This window comes from Eutrema salsugineum, unplaced genomic scaffold (genome assembly GCF_000478725.1).
Source record: "Eutrema salsugineum unplaced genomic scaffold, Eutsalg1_0 scaffold_24, whole genome shotgun sequence".
Classification (NCBI taxonomy): domain Eukaryota; kingdom Viridiplantae; phylum Streptophyta; class Magnoliopsida; order Brassicales; family Brassicaceae; genus Eutrema; species Eutrema salsugineum.
The window spans coordinates 477,368-487,134 of NW_006256797.1; the positions used below are offsets into that span (position 1 = coordinate 477,368).

The 9,767-nt window shown below is 38.8% G+C and overlaps 2 non-coding genes across 2 annotated transcripts; one reads left to right on the forward strand and one right to left on the reverse strand.

The window, feature by feature from the left end:
- Nucleotides 1-814: 814 nt before the first annotated feature.
- LOC112086053 lies at nucleotides 815-921 on the reverse strand. Its single transcript, XR_002899277.1, has one exon. It is a non-coding gene; the product is annotated as a small nucleolar RNA R71 (small nucleolar RNA).
- Nucleotides 922-7,863: 6,942 nt separating this feature from the next.
- On the forward strand, nucleotides 7,864-7,974 carry LOC112086075. The gene has a single exon (XR_002899299.1). It is a non-coding gene; the product is annotated as a small nucleolar RNA R71 (small nucleolar RNA).
- Nucleotides 7,975-9,767: the final 1,793 nt, after the last annotated feature.

Sequence of the window (9,767 nt, forward strand, 5' to 3'; positions counted from 1 at the left end):
TCATGATATACATCTAGGACATCTTTACCTTATCGTTACCACTCTTTGTTGTCCTAAATGGCCAATTCATCTTTAGCTGGTACCACACCCTTATCGCAAACCATCATTTCAAACATCATACACTCTCTTTTAAGTCTATGTTCACAGATATGTGCAAAAACGCCGGAGAGGGAGGAACAACATAGTTTTCAGTCACTCAAGAGAAGGACTGAATGAAATCGGGAAGGAAGTGTACCATGCAATCTCAGCAAACCTCATGATGTCTCAAAAAGCTCATTCTTAAAGGTAATTTTCGTGCTCCCTAAGACTCTAAGTCAAAAGGCGGTTTCTCCTTTCCCGAAAAAAAACGAAAAAAGAGAATAAACAAAAGCATCAAGCTCAAGTAAACCAGCAAGGGCATCAGGTCAATCAGCCCTACCCACAACCTCCCAGGCGTCAAGAGCCACCACCTGTCTTTGTTGGAGAGAATGACAGGGCTAATTCCCATCAATACAGAGCAGGAATCCAAGCTCCACCAGTCCAAAACAACAATTTTGAGGTAAAGGCATCACTTCTGAATATGGTGCAGAATTAAAAATTTCATGGGTTGCCTATGGAGAATCCACTTGAGCACCTAGATAAATTTGACAGAGTCTGTGATCTGACAAAGATTAATGGGGTCTCAGAGGATAGCTTCAAGTTAAGACTATTCCCTTTCAGCTTGGGAGACAAAGCTCATCATTGGGAAAAGAACTTACGAAGAGGTTCAATCCAAACATGGGAGCAGTGTAAACTAGCCTTCCTCTCTAAGTTATTCTCCACATCTAGAACAGCCAAGTTGAGGAATAAAATCTCAAGCTTTACCCAACACAACAATGAGAGCTTTGGGGAAGCATGGGAAAGATTTAGGAGCTATACAAACCAATGCCCTCATCATGGTTTTTTTGAGGCTTCTTTACTCAGAACTTTATACAGAGGAGCTCTCCCAAAGTTCAGGAATCAGTTGGATACAGCTTCTAATGGCAACTTCCTTGCCAAAGAAAATAATGCAGCACTGGAGCTGGTAGAGAACTTGTCTATGAGTAATGACACATATGGAGAAGATTATAACAGAGCCAAAAGAGGAGAAGGCTCTAGTGAGGAGCAGAGGATGAGGAAAGACATTAAGGAGCTTCAGAGCAAGCTTGATAAGGTCTTAGTGGCTACTCAGAAGCCACTACACTATGTTGGCGAGTTTGATGACCAGGCCAAATGTTTTGAAAATGTCAATGAAGATGGCTTGACTCAGGAGAAACTCCACTACATTGGGAACCAGAACAAGTTCAACAGGTTCAACAACTACAATCAGAACCTCAGCTATAGAAACCCCAATGTAGCCAACCCTGGAGACTAAATGTATCCTCCTCAACAAGTCCAGAATCAGAGCTTTGTTCCCAAGAACCAGTTTCAATGGAACTTTCAAAACAAGCAGCAGTTTGTGCAGCAACCACAACAATATGCACACCAGCCTCAACAGAATCAGGGAAGCAGTTTCACTAGTCAACCCCCGGTTCAAAGTATCCACCAGATTTTGGACAACAGCAAATGGGACAGCAGCAGCCGGTTCAGCAGCAGATTGGTTCAGATTTGAGTGGGGTTCTACAACAGTTGCTTCAAGGTCAACAGAGGGTTGAACATGGTTTTACTGGTTTGGGTTCCAAGTATGAGGCCATGCAACATGAGATCAAAGAGCTTAAGAAGAATCAAGCTTCTTCCTGTAGACAACAAAGAACACTTCTTGGGAAGCCTGAACCAAACCCAAAGGAGTATACCCATATCATTGGTGTGCTCAGGTTTTAACCCTAGTTTTCTGCAAGGGCACAGATGTACGTTGTAGTACTTAGGGGTCGATCCACTGAAGACCAAGTAACTGCAATACGAGTTTACTTGAGATGAGAACTGAGCTAAGATGAAAATATGGGTGTTTGATTGGTGATTGTGAACAGTGACGAAAATATCAAATAATAAACTTAAAAACAAGTAAACAATAAGATCAAATCAATACGAGAAGGTGTTGGGCGTTAGAGAATTCGCCGGGAATCATAGACTAGCTAACAAGAGAATCAAACATAGAGTTTTCTATAGATGTGTTCCTGAAATCAAACCCAGACTAACCTACTCACGTAGTATTAATCACAAATCAATTCACTCAGATTTACTAAACTCCCATTCAGTTCTCTAAGTATCTAGACAAATTAGTTTGATAATTTCACAAAACGCTTTAGATCGACTCACACCGTCTAATATAATTTGTTCATCTAAATAGGGTTAATCGATTCAACAACACTTTCGATGAGTAAATCAACCTAATCGCAGTAGCTAGTTGATCGATCCAAGCCACATAAATGAAACGCAAATTTAGATGAAGAACTATAAAGATAAACCCTAATCTAACAAACCAGAAATCAATCCATGAATCCCTTTGAAAAATCCCTTAAAACCCAACAAGGGAATTACTCAATCATAGTGTATAAAAACATCACAGAAGTATTGTAGTTTGCTGGAAATTAAATAAGAGAAATGTAAAGAACGAAGAACGAGGATAAAGATGGAGATCGATGATGGATCCTTCGGCGACTCCCTCTTCTCCCGAAGACGGCAACTCCGAGGTATGCGGCTCTTCTCTGCTCTCTCTCCACGACTTGGTCATTAGAATGACCTAAAACGAGTATATATAGCCTTCTAAATTGTTGGAAACGTCTAGGGTTTAAAGAATGAGTAGTGGGCTGGACTTGGGCTTGAATTAGGTCACTTTTGGACGTCAACGTTGTCTGGCCGCGGTCGCGGTGGTCCTGACCGCGGGGAATCATAGTATGGCCGCGGTCGCGGCCTATGCTCTCTTTCGAGACTACATTTTCTGTCTTTAGTGCATCGGGAATATCTGAAGATCTAACCGTTGGATTGTCTCCAAACCAATTGCATTAGAAATCTGGTTGTCTCCTCTATGTTGCCTCAAATTTTGGGGATGCTCAGAAGGTGAGAAAGTCTCCATCGAGTACCATACTTCTAACGGTCTGCATTTATCCAAAATTGCTCATTTGTTTCAAATTGCACATCTTTAGGCCAAGTTTCCTGAAAAGTCTTTTAAAACTCTAAAACATAGAAATCACTTAAAAACCATTGAAAACAGAGTTAAAACACCTGCATAAGATATTAAAACGATCCAGAAAAATGGTCAAAATCCGGTGTTATCAACTCCCCCAGACTTAAACCTTTGTTTGTCCTCAAACAAAACATAGATCAAGGTAGGAAAGAATCTTTAAAAACTCGCAGGAACTAAACTATATCTCAGTGACGGTCCTTCTAAACCATAACCTATCGTAAAACATCTATCTGGATCTAGTATAGAAAATTCTCACCAAAATACAAACATAACTAGTCCGTTGATCCATCATGCAAAAATCTACACACTTAGATCTAACTTCCAGTAAACCAGCTCTTTACATTCATTAAGTGCATAGTGAATTCTCATTAAAGACATAATTCAGGGTAGACGACGTTTGGTAATCAAGGGTTATTTAAGTGGTGGAGTTAAAGTGTTTCGGGTTACCTGAAGAACTGGAGGATGCAAGATATTATGCAAAACCGCAAGAGAGAGAAGGACCTGTTGATGACCGCAGATTTTCAGTCACTTCTCCTTTGCCAAATGATGTGGCATAATCTTCCTCCATTGTTGTAAACAGCTACTCCCCCAGACTTAGATATTTTTTAGGAATCAGATGGATGATCTCCAAAACTCCATATAATCGAACTCTATCTTGCCTCAAGTATAAAATTCGTTCTTTTTGGACTCTCTAAGGTTTTTATTTTCTTTCCTTTCTTTTTTTTTTTTTTTCTTCTCTTTTTTGGTTTTTTTTTTTTTTTTTTTTTTTTTTGGGAAGAGGAAACACCTTTTATAGAGAGAGAGTCTAAAGGACGAAAATGTATCAAGATTTTGAAGTTTTTCCAAAGCAAACTGAGTTTTCTCCTTTTGTTGAATCATTCCAATGAAATCACGAGTCTCTGTCTTTAGTGACTGAAAACCGCGTTGATCCTCTTTCTCTCCGACGTTTTTGCACATATCTACATATAGGACAATGAAAAACAGGAATGCATGTGGTTTGAAAGAGGTTAGGTTCGGTGGGGAACTAGATAAAGATGAACTAGCCATTCAGGATCAACAAAGAGTGGTAAAAGGATAAAAGAGTCCTGAATGTATGATTCGTTTCCCTGATCTAATGCTTTAATGAGAAAGTTAAGTCAAGATTAAGTCCAAATAAAATGAGCTAGTATATCCTGTTAGAAAGAATCTCCATGAATATAAGTCCTCTGGTGGGAGTTCGTAGTGTAAGTACTCTAGGTACCGCCTAATCTAGGCCTAAATCACAGAAAGAGCAAAAAACAGGAAACAGCGTAGAAGCACACTGGTCTAAATCATCATAGTATTGTTTATTTATGTTCCTGGTTTGAAAACATTTTGAAAATTTGTTGAAAACTTTTTGAATAATTTTTTATGTCCAAAACAAACTCAAAACAAATCAAATTTCGTTAGTAACGGATGAACATCCTCCCCCAGACTTATTTCACACTGTCCTCAGTGTGATGAAATCTAAGAAAGGATGGATAAGGAAGTAGAAACTTTGTGTTTAGATGTACTTACCTTGCGGGAAGAATGAGTCGCAGTTGGAATGATGGCAGCACATGTCGAAGTTTCAACAGGGCCGGAATGATTGTTGTTTTCTGGTTTATGATTTCTGCTCGTCTTTTATTCGTTCTTCTTTGTAAAAACCTTAAATTAAATGAAACAAAAAAAATGCAACAAAATAGAAAATAAAGATCAAAGGGAAATAAGTAAAATACCGAGTGGGTTGCCTCCCACTAAGCGCTTGTTTTAAGTCGTTAGCTTGACTTGGTCGTCTTTTAGGCATTAGGCGCATCTCCTAAGGAGATTTGATCCTCATTTTCTTCTTGAATATCTGCAAGATATGGCTTAAGACGTTGTCCATTGACAGTGAAATCGCCTCCTTGTCGGTTCCATAGAACCACAGCACCATAGGGTAAAACTTCTTTGATTTTGAAAGGTCCAGACCATCGTGATCTAAAGTAGAACCTGGTCATTAGGTGAGAACGTCTTATGAACTATTTTCCTGTCATAAAACTCCTTCGTCTTCTCCTTATAGATCTTAGAATTCTCATAGGCATTATGGCAAATCTCGTCTAACTCATTTGGCTGAATCAAACGTTTTGCACATGCTGTCTGGATGTCGTAATTCAGCTTTCTTATGGCCCATTCTGCCCTGAGCTCTAACTCCCATGGAAGATGACAAGCCTTACCATAAACAAGGTGAAAAGGTGTAGTACCCAATGGGGTTTTGAACGCAGTTCTATATGCCCAAAGAGCATCATCAAGCTTTGCTGACCAATCTTTTCTTGTTGGTCCTATTGTCTTTTCCAAAATTCTTTTGAGTTCTCTGTTTGATACCTCCACTTGGCCACTCGTCTGTGGGTGATAAGGTGTAGTTACCTTATGTTTCACTCCATTTTTCTTGAAGAGATTCTCAAACACTTTGTTGATGAAGTGAGAACCACCATCACTGATGACGAGTCGCGGAACACCAAATCTTGGAAATATGATCGACTTGAACATCTTCATTACTACTTTTGCGTCATTTTTGGGGCTGGATATGGCTTCCAACCACTTAGCCACGTAGTCAACAGCAACAAGGATGTACTTGTTTCCAAAAGACGAAGGAAAAGGACCCATAAAGTCAATTCCCCAAACATCAAAAACTTCGACTTCTTGAATGAAGTTTTGTGGCATCTAATTTCGTTTGCTGATGTTCCCTTGTCTTTGGCAAGCATCACACTTAGATACGAATTATGGGCGTCCTTAAACATGGTACGCCACCAATAACCAGCTTGTAAAACCTTCGCTACAGTCTTATCAGTAGCAACGTGTCCAGCATAGTTAGATCCGTGACAATGAAAAAGGATTTCTGGAACTTCTTCTTCAGAGATGCACCTGCAAAACAAGTTATCTGCACACTGCTTATAAAGATATGGTTCATCCCAAAAGTACCTTTTTATATCACGCAAGAACTTCTTTTTGTTGTAGCCGAAGAATCGTGGCGGTTCGACCTCTGCTGCTAGGTAATTCGCGATATGCATAAACCAAGGAAGCTCAGAAGGTTTTGCTTTTGGAGGCGGGGCTGGACGTGTCTCTGGGGTGATTACTTTAGCATTACCATATTTCTCCACGTCTCCAATAGGGTCTTGAGAGGTCGATGTCGAGCTTGCACCAGGTGAAGTAGCTTTGCCCTTAGATTTCTTTGATTTGCGCTTAGACTTCATTGCTTTGTGCTTTGATTTTCTCGACTCGACAACTCCCTTAGGCTCGACTAACGGGGCTTGTATAGAAACGTGTTGGCACCTTCCCTTGTTATCTCCAGGGTCTAGAATTAACTTCTCTTCCTTGTAGATGGTTATACAGTAAGAGCTTCCACCACTACAGACTGCAGGATAGAAGATTCTCTTTTTGACTTTAGAAAAACAAACTCTTCGGTTGGGATAATCAACAACTGCCCCCACTGTTGCCAGGAATGAACTTCCAAATATTAACGCCCTGGGAGAGTCATTTTCCATCTCAAGAATGTGAAAATCAACAGGAACAAGACACCCTTCTACTTGCACCATGAATCCGTTATGAAACCGTATGGAATTGTGCTTGAATTATCTCCAAACTTAACAGAACCGTGAGGAGGTTTGATATTACACATCCCCAGCTCGTTTGCAACTGCTTTGGACATGACATTCACATTTTCTCCTGTGTCACATAAAGAGTCAGAAAATTCCATACCTTTAATTATGCAGGGGAAGACAAACTTCACTAAATCATTTATCTTATGAAGCTTCGTTTGGTGTGGAACTTTTCCTATTGCATCATACTCTTCAGGACATGCTGGAGATTCAACTTCAGTGTCCTGATTGCTAGGAATAGGCGTGACTTCTCTCTCATCATCTGTGTTTATGACATTGCAACGCCACATTGGATTGTCTATGGTTTTTCCCGGAAGGTGACCATCTTGTCTCTTCACATTTTCTCCAATTTGTCCGATTTGTTTTTCGAGCATCTTGACATGAGTTGAGAGGTTAGTAAACTTCTGAAATGACTCCTCATTGTTCTTGTTGAGGTGATCATTCATGATGTCTAACTTGTACCCAAGATCATTCATGTTGTCTAACTTAAGCTCAAGGTTGCGGATGTCTTGGGCGATTTCTTCATGTACCTCAGCGATTCGTCTCTCCATAGCTTCGGTGCTTTTTGAACTATCTATGATTTGCGATAGCTGCACGTCCATGCTATCAACATGAGTGGAAAGAGCTTCAAATTTACCATTAAGGTCAGAGTATAAGCAGTCCACTCTTATATCTACATCGTCTGCTAATCTTTGCAGCTTCATAAGAAGTGGTTGCACCATATGCTCGAGCTTGTTGTCTTCAGAGGTTGGAGATGATTTTGGAGCAGATTGGAGATTCATATGGGCGTGATCTTGTGCTCCAGGTTGATGATTAATCTCAGCTGCATTAATTGCTTCGCAGACATTAACAGAACGCTGCTGATTTTGGAGAAATAATTTCACCATGGCTTTAAGTTCTTCAATCTCCTTATGATCATGGGAAGTAGAACGTGATGTTCTTCCTTGATCAGGACAATTGTTTCTGCGGCTTGTAGCAAGATTATCAATCAAGATGTAAGCTTCTTCCACAGTCCTTGTCATGAAGTTTCCATCGCTTACTACATTTAGAGGAGCCTTAGATGTCCCTTCAAGACCTTCGTAGAAGGTATTCAAGATACATGTCTCTTTAAAACCGTGATGAGGACATTCCCTAATGTAGCCTTTATAACGATCCCAAGCTTCATGAAAAGGTTCGCCTCCTTTTTGTTGGAACATATAAATATTGTCTCTAAAGAAGTTTGATCTAGAGGTGGTGTAGAAATGGTTAAGGAAGGCAGCATTGCATTCATCCCATGATTCGAGTCAACCAGGAGACAAAGACTTGAACCAAGCACGCACCTTATCACAAAGTGAAAATGGAAACAACTTGCACTTTATGTAATCTGCAGGGACTCCGATCGATTGTTTGGTGCTGCAGATTTCTTCAAAATCTTCAAGATGGTCCATAGGATTCTCCGATGCATTGCCATGGAACCAGTTCTGCTTGACCAATTTTTTATTAGCTTTAGACTTATCTCATAGTCTACGTTGATGGGTTGTAGACTAATGGGAGAACGGTTCTCATAGAAAGCATACAGATTGTTATAATCTGTTAGAGTTAAGCAAGAAGCGTTTTGAAACCTAACGTGCTCTTCAACGTTTTGCTGGACGTGGTGGTTATCTCTAAGCCTATCTAAACCTTGCAAGTGTCTATTGTTATCGCCCATCTCTAATTTTTGTGTGAGTGTGTGTGTGTGTGTGTGTGTGTTTTTTTTTTTTTAAGAAGTGTTTTTTTAACATGGTGGTTATCTCTAAGCCTATCTAAACCTTGCAAGAAGTATTTTTTTTTAAATTAATTAATTATTTAATTTATGTATATATATATATTTATTTTTTTTGTTTTTTTTGTTTTTTTTGTTTTTTTTTATTTTTTTTGAAATTTAATATATATTTAATTGTAAAAATTTTTTTGATGTTAATATATAGATTTATATATAATTTTTTTTATATATAATAATAATTTTTTTTTAGTTATATATATAAATTTATATTTTTCCGTTTTTTTATATTAATTTCTATATATGTATAAATAGATTTTTTTTTTCAAAACCCTAAAATAATAAATAGATTTTTTTTTGTCAAAAATGAACAAGAGAATGTACTTTAGACTCGATTCTGACCTGAAACTCGTAGGCATCGTTAAAGGTCCCCGGCAACGGCGCCAAAAACTTGATGTGCTCAGGTTTTAACCCTAGTTTTCTGCAAGCGCACAGATGTACGTTGTAGGACTTAGGGGTCGATCCACTGAAGACCAAGTAACTGCAATACGAGTTTACTTGAGATGAGAACTGAGCTGAGATGAAAATATGGGTGTTTGATTGGTGATTGTGAACAGTAACGAAAATAGCAAATAATAAACTTAAAAACAAGTAAACAATAAGATCAAATCAATACGGGAAGGGGTTGGGCGTTAGGGAATTCGCCGGGAATCATAGACTAACTAACAAGAGAATCAAACATAGAGTTTTCTATAGATGTGTTCCTGAAATCAAACCCAGACTAACCTACTCACGTAGTATTAATCACAAATCAATTCACTCAGATTTACTAAACTCCCATTCAGTTCTCTAAGTATCTAGACAAATTAGTTTGATAATTTCAAAAAACGCTTTAGATCGACTCACACCGTCTAAGAGAATTTGTTCATCTAAATAGGGTTAATCGATTCAACAATACTTTCGATGAGTAAATCAACCTAATCGCAGTAGCTAGATGATCGATCCAAGCCACATAAACGAAACGAAAATTTAGATGAAGAACTCTAAAGATAAACCCTAATCTAACAAACCAGAAATCAATCCACAAATCCCTTTGAAAAATCCCTTAAAACCCAACAAGGGAATTACTCAATCATAGTGTATAAAAACATCACAGAAGTATTGTAGTTTGCTGGAAATTAAATAAGAGAAAGGTAAAGAACGAAGAACGAGGATGAAGATGGAGATCGATGATGGCTCCTTCGGCGACTCCCTCTTCTCCCGAAGACGGCAACTA